This window comes from Notamacropus eugenii, chromosome 1 (genome assembly GCF_028372415.1).
Source record: "Notamacropus eugenii isolate mMacEug1 chromosome 1, mMacEug1.pri_v2, whole genome shotgun sequence".
In the NCBI taxonomy this organism is placed as follows: domain Eukaryota; kingdom Metazoa; phylum Chordata; class Mammalia; order Diprotodontia; family Macropodidae; genus Notamacropus; species Notamacropus eugenii.
The window spans coordinates 714,400,125-714,417,813 of record NC_092872.1 but is presented as its reverse complement, the minus strand read 5'-3'; the positions used below and the strand labels follow the sequence as shown (position 1 = coordinate 714,417,813).

General features: G+C 41.5%; 1 protein-coding gene across 6 annotated transcripts in view; it reads right to left on the bottom strand.

Annotated features, from left to right (window-relative positions):
* The window catches only part of IL34 (interleukin 34), a 62,958-nt gene that overhangs the window by 22,891 nt on the left and 22,378 nt on the right, over positions 1-17,689 (bottom strand). The window contains exon 2 of one of the 6 annotated variants that reach the window (XM_072636602.1): positions 9,601-9,749. The exons of 4 other annotated variants lie outside the window; for them this stretch is intronic. The gene's annotated coding sequence lies outside the window, so the exon portion shown is untranslated. Of the gene's footprint in view, positions 1-1,348; positions 1,526-9,600; positions 9,750-17,689 lie in introns of those variants that run through there. One more of the 6 variants, XM_072636605.1, reaches the window with a different exon arrangement.

Genomic DNA, 17,689 nt, shown 5'->3' with positions numbered 1-17,689 from the left:
TGGTCAAAAAAAGGACAAAGATGGTAATAGTCAGTATTGGAGGAGTTGCATAAAAATAAGCATACTCTTGGTGGAGCTGTGAATTGATCTAACCAATCTGGAAAATAATTCAGAATTATGCTAAGAAAGTGACGAAAATGTCCATACCATTTGGCCCAGACTTCCATCCCACTCCTAGGTATATTCCCCAAAGAGGTTAAAGACAGAAAGAAAAATCCCCACAATATTCGCAATAACATTTTTGTGGTAGCAAAGAGCAGGAAACAAAGTAAATTTCTACCAACTAGCAAATTGACTAACATGAATCTAATGGAATATTAGTATCCTCTAAGAAAAAAATGAATGTAAAAATTTAGAAAAGCATGGGAAGACTTACATATAAATAAGTTCAAAGTAAAGTAAGCAGAGCTAGGAAAATACTATTCACTATGACAACAGTGTAAATGGATACAAACAAACAGACCCTTGAAACTGAACATTGTGTAATTATAATGACCTTGCATGGCCCCAAAGAAGAAACAAGAAAATGCTCCTCACTTCCTACATTACAGAGATGGCATTACTATGGATGTAAAATATCCCATGCATGTACTACTGGACAATCGATATAGTGATTAGTTTTGCTGAATTCCTCCCCATGCCCTCCTTTTCTTTTTTTCCATTATAAGGAATATTTTACAGAGTAGAGGACAGGGAAAGAGAAAAGATATATTCAGAAATGAAAATGATATTAAAATAATGAAAATTATTTAAGATTTTCTGAAGAATGTATTTGCTTTAGTTCCTGAAACTAATTTTAAGAAACCTTTAAATTGAAAGCAAAGAGAGAAGGAAAAAGCTGCCTGTGTATATTTAAGGCCCATTCTCCATCTTCCACTGACCATATCCTTATTCTCATCCCATTCAACCAGGGATGTGTGTATGAATTTTTCACAAGGCGAAGAAATACCTATGACATACTTTCAGGTTTAATTTACATTTTTACAATTTTCTCAATCAGTTTCTTAAGTCAAAACAATCAACAAAATAACAAATCGAGCCCTGATTTTTAGCATTTGCTGATTTCCAAAGTATAAATGCTCAAGATGCAAATTTAACAATCAGTTCTAGATTATCAAGCTGCCTTCAGCACACCACTGTGGCCTCCATTCCAACCCTCTCCTTGCCTAACATCCCACTCTAAGACCACCTACTACTTCCATGTGCTCTCTGGAATGATGCTCCATTGGTAACAAATTTTCTTTCATCTTTTCCTTTCCATTGGCTCCCTTCTAATGACACAGCCTCTTTGGCCAGCACTTTACACTTTTATTCATTCCCTGTTCCCCATTCACACCCCCTTACTTACTGATCAAAGTGATGGAGTTAGAATACTCTTTGCTCCCTATTTCCAAGCTTTCCTTCAACCTCTCCTCTTGTGAGGTTCACTCACTCCATATCTACCACCGAATCACAATTCTAGTAGCTGTTGTCTACTGGTCTCTCTGACATTCCCCTTCTTTCCTCAATGAGTTCAGTACTTGACTCGTAGTCTTTCTCTCCTCTCCCACTCCTGCCCTCATACTAGATGACTTCAACTCTCCTATCAATATTTCTTCAAAAACCCTAACCTTCCAGTTCCTCAAGTTACTCACTTCCCACGACCTACCCTTTCACTCCACCTCAGCTACACACATAGTCACAGCCTTAGATATGGTCATATTTTTGACCTTGTCATCACCCACAAATACACCAGCTCCATGTTTATGACCTCTAAAATGTCTTTATCTCACACCATTCTGCTTAGTTCACCCCTCCCTCCACCTTACAATCCCAGATCCTTCACCGCATCCTCAAAAACCTCCACTCCTTTACCTCTTAAATTCTTTCTTAAGTCACCACCTCTGTATCCGCTACACTCCTCACTTCCTCATTTTTTTTTATTATTTATTTTTTTTTAATTCTCACTTCCTCATCTTGACCCCTGAGAGTTCAATTCAACACTCTCTACTGCTTTTGAGTCCCTTGTCCCCTGATCCTATCATTAGTTTTGTCCTGTCAACCCTCAAGCCAGGATTATTCCCATCATCCACTGCCTCTACTCCTACTAAAACATCACCAAAAGAAGCTAGAGAAGAACATGAAACCATGCTGACTGGATCCACCAAAAATGTGCGGTACATAATCACAAATGGGCCCTTATTGAAGCAAAGTAATCCTCTTATCCTTCCCTAAATGGCTCACTATCTCACCACAAACTTTTTCATCCCTCCTCACACTTCCTACAGCTCCTCCCCCTGCCCTCTCAGGTAAGAACATTGTCTAATACTTCACAAAGAAAATTTTGACTATTCAGTAATAATATTTCTTCTCTCCTCCATCTCTAACTGCCTATTAGACATTTCAAACTGGATGCCCTCTAATTATCTTAAACTTATTATGTCCAAAACTGAACCCTCTTTCCCCTAAAACTTCTTCTTCCAAACTTTCTTGTTACTATTGAGGGCACTACCATCCTCCTAGTCATCCAGACTCAATATCTGAGGCCTTGACACTTGACCCCCCCCTCTCCCCCCATCAATATCCAATCTGTTGCCAAGGGCAATTGATATTATCTTAGTGACATCTCTTGCATATACTCACTCCTCTCCTTTGACATTCCACCACCCTGGTACAGGCTCTCATCACCTCATCCTCTAACTACTGCAATAGACTGATGGTTAGTATCCCTGCCTCAAGTCTGTCCCCACTTTAATCCATTATCCACTCAGTCATCAAAATTATCTTCTAAAGTGCAGGTCTGACCATGTAACTCACACACACACACATAAACACATACACACACACACAAACACACACACTATTCAATAAATTCCCATGGCTCCCTATTACCTTCAGATAATACGGAATATTAATATAGAATAGTAATATAAAATAGAAAATCCTTTAATTGGCCTTTAAAACTCTTCATAACTTTCTCCTCTTCACCCCACCCACCTTTCCAATTTTCTTATGCTTTCCTCCTTCCCAGTGACACTGACTTTACTGTTCCCAGTTCCACCTCCCACCTCTAAGACTTTTCACTGGCAATCCCCTATGGCTGGGATTCTCTCCCTCCTCATTTCTGCTTCTTGGCTTCTTTCAAATCCCAGCTAAAATCCCACTTGCTACAAGAAGCTCTTCCTGATCCCCATTAATTAATACTAACACCATCTAATTATCTCCCATTTTTCCTGTAGAGATCTTGTTTAAACATAGTTGTTTACATGTTACCTCCCCCATTACACTGGGAACTCCCTGAGAACAGGAGTTATCTTGTCTTCTTTTGTAATCCCAAAGCTTATCACAGTAACTGGTACATAGTAGGTGCTTAATACATATTTATTTACTGACTGATCAAGTTAGCTATCATGGAGTATAGAAGAATTACAACAGAGACCTTCAGAAGTTTACAAAAAGGCAACATCCAAGGGAAAATTCAATAATAAAGTCCAAAGCCTCAGATGTCTTTACACAAATGCACAGATTTTCGGGATGGGGGGGAGAAACCAAGGTGAACCCCAGCTCTTTTTACAATAAGGCAACATTGACATCATGGTTATTATTGAGACTTGATGGGATGAGACTATGACTGGAATATGGTATTGAAATGATACCTTCTTCAAAAGAAACAATATAGATAAAAAAAAGAGGCATACTACCATTATACTTGTGTCAGCAAATCCAGGAACCAGGTTGGGGGGATGGAGAGTGTAATTGTGTGGACAATATCTGAGTGAACATCAAAGGAGGTGGAAGAACAAATATAATTATATTTTCATAGGAGTTTATCACAGACCTCTTGCCCCTCCCTTCCGAAAAGAAAAATTAGAAGTCTGATAAACAGATCACAAAGAAACCTGCCACCTAGGCATGATAATAGCAGTAATGGGCAAGTCCAATAAGTTGAATATCCTCTGGAACTCTGTCTCTTCTTCAATGATTACTTCATCCTTCCAAAGAAGGAGAAACCAACAATGGAAAATTTTCTTCTGCATCTAATTCTTGCACATAAGCAGTAACTTATTGATGAAGTGGAAATTATCATAGTATCGGAGATATAGCACTAGAAGGGACCTCCAAGGCCATCTAGTCCAAAGCATTAAGTTTAAGATGAGGAAACTGAGACCTGGGAAGGTTTACTAACTTGCCCAGGATCATTGAGACAGTAAACATCACAGGTAGTATTTTAACTCAGATCCTTTTGTTTTGGAGTCAATATTTTTTCCACTAACATACTGCCTCCCTAATATAAATATATTAAATAAATAAATCCCTATCTCGAGTCACAGAAGACTCAGATGCCTCAATTGAATCAATCAGAGCAAAAGAGGAACTAAGGAATTTCCTACAAACTATAACAATGTGTGAATATGAGTTAATTTAAAAGTATTATAGGACTATAAATCGTGTAAGAAAGCAGATGATGTCACTCAAGAAACATCTTGTGATTGAGTGAATCAGTTATGCCTCTAGGCCTATGAATGAGCATGGAGGTCAGTTAAGTTTTATACCAGTCTAGCTGCATATAAGTCCAAGTTCAAGATCTGAAGATTCCAGAATTGAAACTTAGCCCCTGAAATTTCAATCTCTCTGTCTCTGTCTCTCTGCCTCTCTGTCTCTCTGTCTGTCTCTCTCTCTCTCTTCCCCATCTGTCTCCAATGTACCCCACTGGCTATGCCATGAGAGAGACTAGGGAAGTAGTAGATGGATATAGAGGACAAATGGGTTTGAAAAGATGGTCACTTGTAGAGAGTGACAGCTTCAAGGAGCAAACTTGTTGCACCAAGAGAAGAATGGCAGTTTTGTACTTAAGAAAGGATTTCCAGGCCACAAAGACCTAGAGTTATGAGTGAACTCTACCACATATATATTCTACATATGTTCTTCTCTACCACTGTACTCTAAGCTTGAGCCTATCCTTAGGATCTTCATATATATTCATATGCTTTGTATCAAGTGATCTTATTATACCACCTTAATAAATGTATTTGCTAAAAACTAATTAAATCTACTGGCTGATGGTCAAAGAGAAGTACACCAGTGGGGGCTTATGCATGACAGTACTACTAGAACCTGGACTTTCTGGATTACTCCTTGGAAACCTAGGAATAAGTAAGAATCTCCCTCTAGGGTCCACAAACCATAAGTGGAAATGCAAATTGAGGGAAATATCCCAGAGGGAGTTTTCTTCAAATGTCACAGCAAAGGCATGGGAAACTTGAGAGGAAGTAATCACTCTATCTGAAATTTTATGATAAAGAACCTAGCTTTGAGAAAAGCATATTTCAAAGAGTTCAGAGAAGGAATGGTTAGAATTCTATAAACTAAAATTCTACAGGGGAAAGCAACTCAGAAGTGATTAAAAATTATCAAGAATGAAATTCTCACGATACTAGGAGAAAAAATTCTGACAAGGAGGGAGTTGTCTAAAGAGAGTGAAGTAAACACACAGGGTAGTTTACCAAACAATTTCAATTTTTGAAAGGCAGGTACAAAAGAAGGGGGCAAGGTCAGAAGCACTGTGATAGAGTAAAGGGGAGGAGGGTTGAAACTGGAGTCAAAGTACTTGGGTTCAAATCCTGCCTCTCCATCTGCATGACCTTGGGCAAATTCCCCATGAGCTCCTTGAGAATAGGAACTGGTGGTTTGGTATGGTTTGGGGGATTGGGGGTTTTTTCTTGGCCTTTCTTTATATCCCCAATGCTTATCAGAAGACCTGGCATATAGTAGGTGCTTAACAGATGCTAGCTGACCGACTTAACCTCTCTCAGTCTCAGTTTCTTCATCTACATAATGGAAGGGTTGGTCCAGATACCCTATAAGGTTATGTTTACCTCTAAACCCAACTTCCTATGACAAGGTAACAGAAGAGGAAGACCAAAACATGGCAAGAATAGTGTTGTCATTCAGTTTTTTTAGTCCCATCCAACTCTTTGTGATCCCATTTGGAGTTTTCTTGGCAAAGATACTAGCATGGCTTGCCATTTCCTTCTTCAGTTCATTTTACAGATAAGGAAACTGAGGCTAATAATCATCTGAGGCCAAAAATAGCATCAGGGCACTAATGCAGAGAATGAACTGAGATTGGTGAGGAAAATTAGGGATAACAATAAGGTTTTTAAAAGCTATGTTGGGGGGAAGGGAGGGAAGAAGGACAAGGACCAGACAATGATATTGAAAGACACAGACAAGACACTTGACCCTCATTTTGCTTGTGTTTTCTCAGACAGGGAGAATTATTGATTGGGTCAAAAAACAGGCTGGTACCCAAGTTAAGGAAAGAAATGGTGAGAGAGGATTGATCTAGTCACCCTTAGTCACCTGGGTCAGATGAATTATATTCTAGGGCACTAGAAAAAATAACTGGCAGATATGACTGCTGAGTCATTGACAGGAATCTCTGAAAATTCATGGAGAGCTAGAGAGATCCTGAAGAACCAGGGAAGGGTTTACATTCTGATATTAAATAAAAGGGGGAGAAGGAATGAAAAGAGAATTGAATCTGCAAACTAAGCCAGTAAACTTGACTTTGGTTCCAGGCAAATTTCCAGAATGTATTATTTAAGGGATAATTGGAGAAAATCTAGAAAAAGGGGTGATCACGAAGAGCCAGCTTGGCTTCATCAAAAACAAGTCCCTCCAGTCTAACATCATTTTCCTTTCTGACATGGTGACTAGACAGACAGATCTGGGCATGATGTGAAAAGACCACATGACCAGCACAGCATTTGGTTAAGTCACTCGTGCTAGTTTTGTGAACAAGACTGATAGATGAGGACAAGACAATAGCGTTGGTAGATGATGTGGGGACTCGGGGATTGACTGACCGCAAAGAATAGTATGGAATGGTTGCAGGGCACTTGGAAAGAAGTCGGTCTCTAGTGAGACGTCTCAAGCATCTGTGGTTGGCCCTGGGATGTTCAGCATTTTAGTAGTGACTTGGATAAAGGAATAATTGCTGCTGCTGTCTTTCATTCTCAAAGAGGACAGCAGGAAGGTGATGCCATAATTTGCATATGAATGAGACTGAAGTGAGAGAGGAGTGTGCAAAGTCACTGGCCTCAGTTTCTCCTCCAGAGCCATCTGGGTCCAGCAGCCAGGGATAGATCAGGATGGCTGGAGATGGCTCCCAAAGGCATAACTGACATGGAGGTCAAATTGGCAGATGGCACAAAGGTGGGAGAGAAAGATGACTTACTGGATCTCAGAGTAAAGATCTAAAAAGATCTTGGCAGCCTAGAACTGAACTGGGCTGAATCTAAGATGAATAAAGATAAGGTAAGGGTAGCCAGGGCATCAATAGAGCAATGTACCTGGAGACAGAAAGACCTGAGTTCAAATCTAGCCTCAGCTACTTATTAGCTGTGTGCCTCTGGGCAAGTCACTTCACCCTGTTTACCTCAGTTTCCTCAACTGTAAAATGAACTGGAGAAGTAAAAAGCAAACCACTCCAGTATGTCTGCCAATAAAACCCCAAATGGGGTCACAGAGTCAGGCACGACTGAAAATGACTGAACAACGGCAAATAGAGAATGAACTAAAAAGGGCTAAAAGCCGGGAAACCCATTAAGAGGCCATTGTTACAGTTCCAGGTGATGAGGGCCTGAACTAGGGTAGTGACCATGTGAATGAATCAGTCCATAAAGGACACCAGTGTTCACTTGAGCAGCACAATCAAGAAGCCCTTGGCGTCTCTTGGCTAGTGCCCAGTAATATCTCCCAGGAAACAGAGCAAAGATGGGGACCTGGATTCCAGAAAGAAATATGCAATAGACAAAAATGCATCTGTTGCTCCCACCTTCAATATGCCCATGGTTGAAACAAGAAAGAGAACACTACAGGATATAAAATGGATAATTTTGATTACATCAGACTAAAAACTTCTACACAAACAAAATCAATGCAGACAAGATTAGAAGGAAAGCAGGAAACAAAGAAAAAAAGTTTGATCAAGGTCTCTTTTCTCAAATATATACAGAACAGAGTCAAATTTATAAGAATGTGTATCATTCCCCAACTGATAAATGGTCAAAGGATATAAACACTTTTCAGAAGAAAACAAAGCTATCTACAGTCATATGAAAAAATTCTCTAAATCATATTAATTAGAGAAATGCAAATTAAAATTCTCTGAGGTACCACTTCACACCCATCAGATTAGCTAATATGATAGATAAGAAAAATGATCAATGATGGAGGAAATTTGGAAAAACAGGGACACTAATACAGTATTGGTAGAGTTGTGAATTGATCCAACCATTCTGGAGAACAATTTGGAACTATGTCCAAGGGACTACAAAACTGTATATATCCTTTGGTTCAGCTAGTAGGTCTGTACTCCTGTATATACCCTTTGGTTCAGCCAGTAGGTCTGTACTCCAAAGAGATCAAGGGAAAGGACAAAAATATGTGTAGCAGCTCTTTCTGCGGTGGCAGAGAATTAGAAATCGAGGGGATATCTATCAAGTGGTGAATGACTGAACAAGTTGTGGTATATGGCTGTGCTATAAGAAATAACAAGCAGGATGCTTGCAGAAAAGCTGGATAAAGACACAAATGAACTGATGCAAAGTGAAATGAGCAGACCCAAAGAACATTGTACACAATAATAGCAATATTGTACGATGATCAATTGTAACTAACTTAGCTGTTCTCAGCAAATGCTATCCACCTCCAGAGAAAGAATTAGAGTCCGAATACAGATTGAACCATAATTTTTTTACTTTCTTAGTTTTTTTGTAGTCTGCAGTTAATGTTGCCATTAACATGGCTAATATGGAGATGTTTACATGAATGCAGATATATAATCTATATCAAATTGTTTGCCTTCTCAAGGAGGGGGAAGGGGAAGGAGGGAGATAATATGGAACACATTAAAAAAGAATACTAAAAAATTTTGTTTGTATGTAATTTAGAAAAATAAAATGATTAAATTTAAAAATAAAAGATATATGCCTATGGTCTCTTAACAGTCAAAACAACCCTCTTTATACCCAACAGTGCCAGGGATATTGCTGACAGGTTTATATGAGCAGCACATGGGTCCCTAGGAGCTCTCAGTATCATGTCTAGGGACCATTTCTCTACAGAAGTGGGGAACCTGTGGCCCTGAGGCCATATGTGGCCCTCTAGGTCCTCAAGTGCAGCCCTTTGACAGATTCAGTTCAGTCAAAGGGTCACACTCGAAGACCTAGAGACCCACATGTGACCTTGAGGCTGCAGGTTTTCCACCCCGGCCTAGGATCTTATTGTAGCTACAATAGTTGTGAGCCCCAAGAGCTCAAGGCCACTCAACTGACAGAGAGGGTTCTGAGTGCAAATTCTAACTGTAATTCTGGGCTTATCACTGCCCTTGTCTTTTCCCACATGTGGGACTTTATTCAAAGGACAGGGGAGCTGAATGATTAAAAGCCCTCATTGGATTTCACTTCTTCCGTACAATGTCTTAACAAGCTCCAATTTCAATCAGAGCACTCTTCTCACAACCAAGGCAGGTAGTTACAGGGATTATCAATGTCATTTGATGGCTGAGGAAACAGAAGTTTAGCAAAGGGAAATGATCAGGTAGTAGACACATACCTGGGTGGAACAGGTCTTCTGTTCTGTGGAACTGCAAATCACTCTTGTGCTCTTTTATTTGACAAGTTCAGACTACCCTGTCATGCTGGTTGGATACAGCTCACTCTCTACTCTCTCACGCCCATCATTTCATCTGAACACACCTGTAACTGTACCAAGAACGTGTGATTATCCTCATCCCAGGGACAAGAAAACTCAAGCTGAAAGCCTTCCCCAGGTCATAAGTCTAACCACTGGCCATGCTAGGCCTAGAACTCAGGACTTATGGCCATATTCAATAACTTTCCTACAATCCCACCCTGTCTCTCCAAAAGAGTTTTGCCAATACTTTGTTAATAGGCCCTTGTCTATCTTCATTCAATTCAAAAAAACATGTAAATTTCTATTTCATGCAAAGCATCTTGCTACATACTGGAGCTATCCTTTTTCCCCTAACCCATCCCATTTCTCTCCCCCCGTCCCCCACCAAAAAAAAGTCCCTGCCCTTGAGGAGTTTATATACCACTGAAGGGCAATGTTCACAAGTAAGCAAAGACAAAATAAAAACAAACTTCAATTCAAGAAAGAGAGAGTGTTCATAACCAGGGGAAAGGGTGAGGAAGAAGGAGAAAGAAGGAGCTCACGGCATCTGAGCTGGGCTTCAAAGGAAGCTAAAGTTTCTATGCAGTAACTGGGAGCCAGTGAATATTTTTTTAGTTGGGGAGAGGGATGTGTTTATGAAATGATCAGATCTGGGTTTTAGGAATTTCATCAGTTTGGCAGTTGGAAGGGTGGAGGGGTGATAGCAGGGAGAGGGAATAAACTGTCCATTCAGGAACAGTCTACGTCTGTGGCAGGCATCATGTTAGGCATGCCAGGCATTAGGAAGGCTATGACATTTACCTCCTGCTGGGAGGACAAGTACACAGATAACTGTAATACTAGCCAGAATGTGGCAAAAGGAGGCTGGGACAAAGGGGATGAGAATAGAGGGGGGCAGAATCACAGAGAGGGGATTAAACAAAGAAATCCAATTAACCAGAACATTATTTTTCAGTCATGACAATTGGCAGTTACAGTGGCTGCATCTGTAAAATATGCCAGAGGCATCTCCTTCCAAACACAGAACTCTTCTAAACTGTGGTGTCTGGTACAATCCTTCCTAGGAGGATGGCAATACTGTAAGGACCTCTTGTTTCCTAGACCCAGCCAGCTTGTAATTATCAGTGGCAAAGAGAGGACTGGGTCATTGCAAGCCACAGATGAGTCAAAAGAAATACTGCAGCATCCTTCCCAACCCAATCTTTTAGTAGAGGAGCTGAAATATAAGAAAAGTGTCTCTCCTCAGTTCAATGTCCCTACATCTGTCTTTGCTCCCTGGTGAGGCTGTTGCTGCTTATTCATTTTTTCAGTAGTGTCTGACTCTTTGTGACCCCATTTGGGATTTTCTTGGCAAAGACACTGGAGCGGTTTGTGTTTCACAGATAACTCACAGGAGGCACTGGAGGTCTGGGGCTCCAGCCTCTAACAGGTTCACTCTTGATCTGGTCAAACAGGCAGACAGCTTCGGAAGGGTTAACAATAAGCTTTATTCTAGTCTAGTCTAATCAAATGGTTGCTGGGAGAACCAACTCCTTCAGTATTTCCTAATCACCCTTCTTGAAGGGGCCAGAGAGAAGGGGGGGGCAGCTACCCTAAGTCTCGATGGGGTCAAGACAGGCACACTTCATGCACTCCACTAACTCCCCTCAAGCCTCTATGGGGTCCAGTGGAGGCACACACATATGGGTTCCCCATGGTTTTCCCCCACATGTTCCCTGTAGTTTCCCCATGGATTCCCCCCTCACTGACCAGGGTCCACCTGTTTTTATAAGGCAATCAGGCAAAGAAAGCATCTAGCCAACAGGTTAACTTTAGCAATGTCATCATTCTGCACAGGTGTATTACGTCACCCCTTATCTCACAACGCAGCCTCAGTAGGACCGTCACTATGATCCTAAGAACTACTATTGAAGATCCTTGAGACTATTTTGGGAGTTATTATCTAACACGTGGAAACTAGACATTCCCATGGTCATGGATCCTGAGAAACTAAACTCTAAATGGATAACAAAATCCTCCTTCCATACAGTTTGCTATTTCCTTCTTCAGCTCATTCTATTGATTAAGAAACTGAAGCTAACAGGGTTAAGTGACTTGCCCAGAGTCACATAGCTAGAAAGTGTCTGAGGTCAGACTTGAACTCAGGAAGATGAGTCTTCCTGATTCCAGGCCCAGCTCTACCCATTGAACCACCTCGCTGCCACTCATTAGTAGAAGTGATCATGGTGGAGGATAGGCCAAAGAGGATGGCAAGAATAACCACTGCTTGTCAAGTAGGTTCATAGTTTAACACTAAAAGGGAACTCAGAGACCTTCATTTTAGTCCCATCCCTTCATTTTACAGTTGAGGCCTAAGGAGGATAAATGACTTGCCCATGGTTAGTGAGCATTGGAGGCAGTATTTGAGCCCAGGACCTCGGACTCAATCGCTGTTCTTCTGCTCCACGCAGCCTCCAAACTTACTGTTGCTGAAGTATCCATAATACTTACTGGAAAACACCTAGGAAGATCCAGTAGCCAGCCTCTTGGAGGCATCATTGAAAAGACTGACTGAGAACCAAAAGACCTGGTTTGCAGGCCTAGGTCTGTCTGAAATGCAGGCTCAGACCCCTGAGGCAAATCGCTCGACCTCTGTCTCAGTTTTATCTGTAAAATGGGATAATTAACAGCACCTATACCTACCTATACCAGGGTTGTTTCGAGGATCAAATGCGGCAGGAATCACAAAGCCCTTAGCACAGTGCCTGGCACATATTAACATGTAAATGTTAGTGATTGTTTATAATTATTTTCTTAGCATTACCTGGATTATTCAGGAGCTAACTGTCCAGGCTGTGAATCTTCCAGGGCCATTGATTCTCCTTCCTTACTCCTACCATGCTTGTGATTCCCAATGGCAACGACCCACTGATGTTCACAGGACAATTAACCATTTGCAAAGTTCATTTCACATTCTACCAATGATCAATGAAAGCCACCATGCAAGGGGAGGGAGCAGGGAACTTGGAATCACAGGACCCAAGTTCTAATCCTGTGTCACCTTGGGTAAATCTCTTGGGGCCTCTGTGAGGAGTAGATAAATGCTTTAATGAACATAAAGTGATCTGTAACCATATTATGCTATAGAAGTGCTAAAGAATGATTGGTATTTGGATTTTAGCCTATTTAATACAATACAATTCATTCCAACACAAAATTATCAAGCATCTACAATGGGTCTATATACGATTACAATCATTTGTAGCAAAGTCTACCCTGAATTCTCCAAACTCTAGAATCTTCAGGGCCAATCCTGCCAGAAATTCCTTTTCCATTGTCTCCTTTGGCTTTTGTCCCTGTGTGAGGAGCTTTGAAAGGGGATTCAACAGCTGTGCAAGGGACAAAACAACACTGCCCCTCCCCCATTTCCTATACAACACCACCAGGCTGCTTTGTTTTGTCCAGGTCACACGAAACCCTGTCTTCCTTTCTCACCCAGACAACTTTCATCTATAAATCTCCCTTGAAGGTGGCCACCGCTGAGTCCCCAGTACATCCTGACACCGCTGTGTCCCAGTGGGAAGGTCCTAACATTAGATCCGTGGGCCATTTCCTGCTTATTTCCTTGTTTTTCCTTAAATACTTTTTCAATTATCCACCTTGAATACATTTTACCAGGGGGTTCTGGTTTGTTTGTTTGTTTGATTTTTTTTAAAAACTGTGCTGAACTGGACAGATTATGTATGCGTAGCTATAGGGATTATACTGAACTTGCACCCCAAGCTGGGACAAACTCTCTCATTCCTTACTGATACGGACTTGGAGTTCAGTGGGCAAAATATAGAGCAATCAATGGACAAGCATTTATGCAATGCCTACTATGTTCAAGGCACTGTGTTTACAAAAAAATTTTTTAGAAAGCGTCTCTGCCCTTGAGGAGGAGACTACAATGGATAAATTTACAGTCAGTCTAGAGGGGATGGGGGGGCACCTTCAACCAAGCAGATTGGAGCCACGAAGCATTGCTAAACAAGGCATGTTCCTTTCTTTTTCTTTTTTCCTTCCTTTTTTTTTTTTAATGGAATATCTAACACAGAGACCAAGCTCTGTAATCTGCCTTAGACTTTGTGACCAGGTCAAGGTTCACTGGAGGAAAGTATAAGTCATGATAAGATAGAGGAAACCAGAGTACAGCTTGTGATCCGAAACAGCAGCTCATAATACTTCCAGCCTTCAACATCCTTCTCCCACCCCCTTCCTACTTCATACTCTACTGTGGAAATGGAATGGATGGGATGGGGGAAGGAGAGAAAGAGGTAAAAATGTTCCAAGAGCAAAGGAAGGTAGAGGGGACATCGTTTGGTAAGATACACATTGGTGAGTTCATAGAGAGTAGCAAGTTAGCCTTCCACATAGTTCATATAGTTCCCAGATCACTATTTATGGCAGAACATTTTCACGACAAAATGCTACAGAAATTCCATCAGAATGGAAGCTATGTGAGGACAGGAACTGTGTTTCCTTTTGGTTGTATGTGCATCCCCACGCTTTAGCACAATGCCTGGCACACAATAAACCCTTGATAAATTCTTGTTGAATTGAGAAACGCTAAATTATCACAAACATATTCCGCCAGCTCAGCCTCTAAAGCTCCACAGAACCATTCCTATCAGATAGCCTTGAATATTCCATCAAAACCAGCCCCACCCCACTCCCATCCCTATTCCTCTCCTCTGGAGAAAGCTGGGATCAGTGTCCTAGGAGATCCAATGTAGGCAGGCAGCTACTGAGAGAAAGTTTGCCAGCCTGTGCCCCATAAAAGCTGCAGCAAAACGTTAAAAGCAAAAAGCAAAAAAAAGGTTACTTCTGATGTTAGCCGGGGCTCTCAGAGGTGACTCCAATCAGCTCCTGTCCATACCTCCCACACCACATGGCCCACAAAGGCCCATCATGAAACTAAGTACTTTCCAAGCAGCTGAAGGGAACTGTTCTACAAATCAGTTCCTCTCCAGCTGAGCCCCTGTCTCCTCTCCTGAGCTAGTAAAGATTTAGTCTGCAGAAGACTATCTAATGCTTAACCAGACAAACAAGTTGGCACACTTCAAGCGGTAATGGAGTCATTTCCAGGAATCGAGGCAATAGGAGGCAGGGTTTGTAGCACCCAAAGCATGCTCTTTTCCCAAGGCTGGGAGTTAATTAATTCCAGATAGACCTGTTAGAGGGTATATGCTGCTTGCTCATTCCAACCAGAATAAGTTTAAAGGCTGACCCAGGAAACAACATGCTTAAAGGACCATACTGGGCACCTAAGGGATTTCAAGATAATCTTTTCCCTTTCCCTCCTCCCTATTTCTTTCTCCTACTTTCCAATCCCCTGCAGGAGTTCAAGACTGACAAAACAGCTCTCTGGTGCTGTAGTCCCTGAGTCTGAGCATGACCTACTTCAAGGATTCTGATGATCTGTAGGGGAAAATCCAGGGTTGTGCCCTCCTAGAATAAATATCAGTGTCACTGAACCAATTCTGTTTCTGCTTGTCTGCCTAGTTTTTACTCTTGGACCTGAAAGGAAACACTTTCTTGCATTACCAAGATATTTGCTCTGGCAATTTCAATCCATCAATAAACATTTATTAAGGGCCTGCTACGTTCCAAGCATTCTGCTAAATTCTGGGGACACAAAAAAAGTTTCAAAAAGAGGCCAGGCTCTGTCCTCAAGAACTTGTAATAATCTAATGTTGCTCTTTTGACAGCCTAGGTCTGAAAAATGTTGAGTAGCCAGTTTTGTTGACTGTGTTCCCATTCGTCATGCCCTCCCCCCAAATATATCTTACTTTGAGCCCTGAGTCTATCACCTCTCTGTTGGGAAGCATGTTTTATGAGGGATCCTCTAGAACTGTATTTGGGCATTGTATTGATCCAAGTTCTTAATGCCTTTCTGAGCTGTTCACCTTCATAGTGTTGCCATTACTGTGTAAAGTGTTCTCCTGCTTCTGCATCAATTCTTGTAAGTTCCTCGGTTTCCCTGAAAGTGTCTCCATCATTCCATTCCAACGTTCTATTATGTTCATATGGTATAATTTGGCAGCTAGGTGGCACAGTGAAGACAGTGCTGGACCTGGAGTCAAGAAGATCTAAGTTCAAACTCTACACCTCTGACACTTATTGTCAGTATGACCCTGGGCAAGTCACTTAACCTCTCTATGCCTCAGTTTCTTCACCTGCAAAATGAAGAAAAACTGTAACAGACAGTATTACATGGTAAGTGTATTTGCGATATCAGAGGATGAAGGTCATTACCAACTGGGAAAGATCAGGGAAAGGGCCTTCTAGAGCTTCTAATCCAACCCCAACTTAATGTCTGAATTGAGTTTTAAAGGAATTCAACAGGGAACAAGAAGAGAGAGTACTTCTGAGCAAAAAGGAGAAAACAAACAAAGGCACCGAGGCAGGGGACATACAGCATATTCAGGAGAATGGAACTAGTTTGGCTGGAAGGGATTTAGAGATGCTCTAATCCAATACCGTCATTTTACAGAGAGGGAAACTGAGGCCAGAAGTTGGGTTAAGTGACTAGACCAAGCTCAGAGAACAAGGCAGTGTCAGAGCCAGGAGTAAAACCCAAGATTTCTGCCTCCCCTACTAGAGTTCTTATCATGCCACACTCCTTCAACTCTTCCTTTACCTCAGTTTCCTCTTCCGTAAGATGGAGCCACCTCCCTTACTGGGATGTGGCTAGAAACAATCATGAAATAAAAGCAACAGTCAAAGTTGTCTAGATAAAAGATGCTTTACAAATGTGAGGCCCTGGAGATCATCAACAAACAGATATGTATATGGCACATTAAAGCTGGCAAAATGCTTCACTTAGCCCCCACCACAACCCTTTGGGATAGGTATTATAGGTCCAATTATCTCCATTTTATGGATGAGGAAACTGAGGCTCCTAGATGTTAGGCATCATGGCCAAGATCATAAAACTGGTAAGAGTTGAAAGCAAGATTAGAATCCACATCTTCTTGACTCCCTGGAAGAGAACACCAAAATAGTGAAGCAAGAAGGGATTTATTTGGTCAGTACAGATTCCACTGGGGCTTTCCCACACCAACCTAAATTCCCCTGGGGGTGGGGGGTGAGGGATAGGATTCCAGACCTCCTTTGGACACAAGTAGAGACACATAGCCATCGTCCTATTTGGAGAGATAATCGAGCCTTTTGTCTCTTGTTTTCCAGCAGCTGGCACAGAACAGATGTTCAAGAACCTGTCTTCATTGGTTGTTAACTCTTGACTGACTAGAGAAGATGTACATTCAGTATCCCCGTTCCATGAATCAGCAATTCTAGCAGGCTAAAGATCCCAAGCCTTTTTGGTGTTCTGTTGTACCTGACTCTCAGCCACCCCAGAAAATCCAGTGAGGTTTTCTTGACAGATATACTGAAGTGGTTTACTGTTGCCTTCTTCCGCTTGGTTTACATATGAGGAAACTGAGGCAAACAGGGTTAAGTGAGTTGCTCAGGGTCACACTATTACATGTCAGTCTGCTCTATCCAAACTGGTCTAACAGCTGTTCCCTGAACTCAGTGTTCCATCTCCCACCTTTGGGTATTTGGATGAGCTATTTCCCATCCTTCAAATGCATTCCCTCCTCATCACTATTTTCCAGGATCTTTAGATCTTCCTTCAGATCCCTGTTGAGACATCGACTCCTCCATGAAGCCCTTCCTGATCTCCCATTCTCCCCTATTCAGGTTATTTTGCGTTTACTTCATGGCATAAATGATTCACAAATATTTTGTATGTATTTCTCTGTGTGTGCGCGTCTGCCTCTCTCTGACAGACTAACTCTAAAAGTCATACCTCTCACTGTGTGTCGTAATCTCAATAACACATATTCTTGGCTTTTTCTCATGTGAATGGTTAGGCCAAATTCTTCTGACTACGTATCTCTACCAAGAGACGCTACAATGTTGCCGAGCTTGATATAAACAATCAACATTTCTGAAGTACTTACTATGTACCAGGCACTACGAT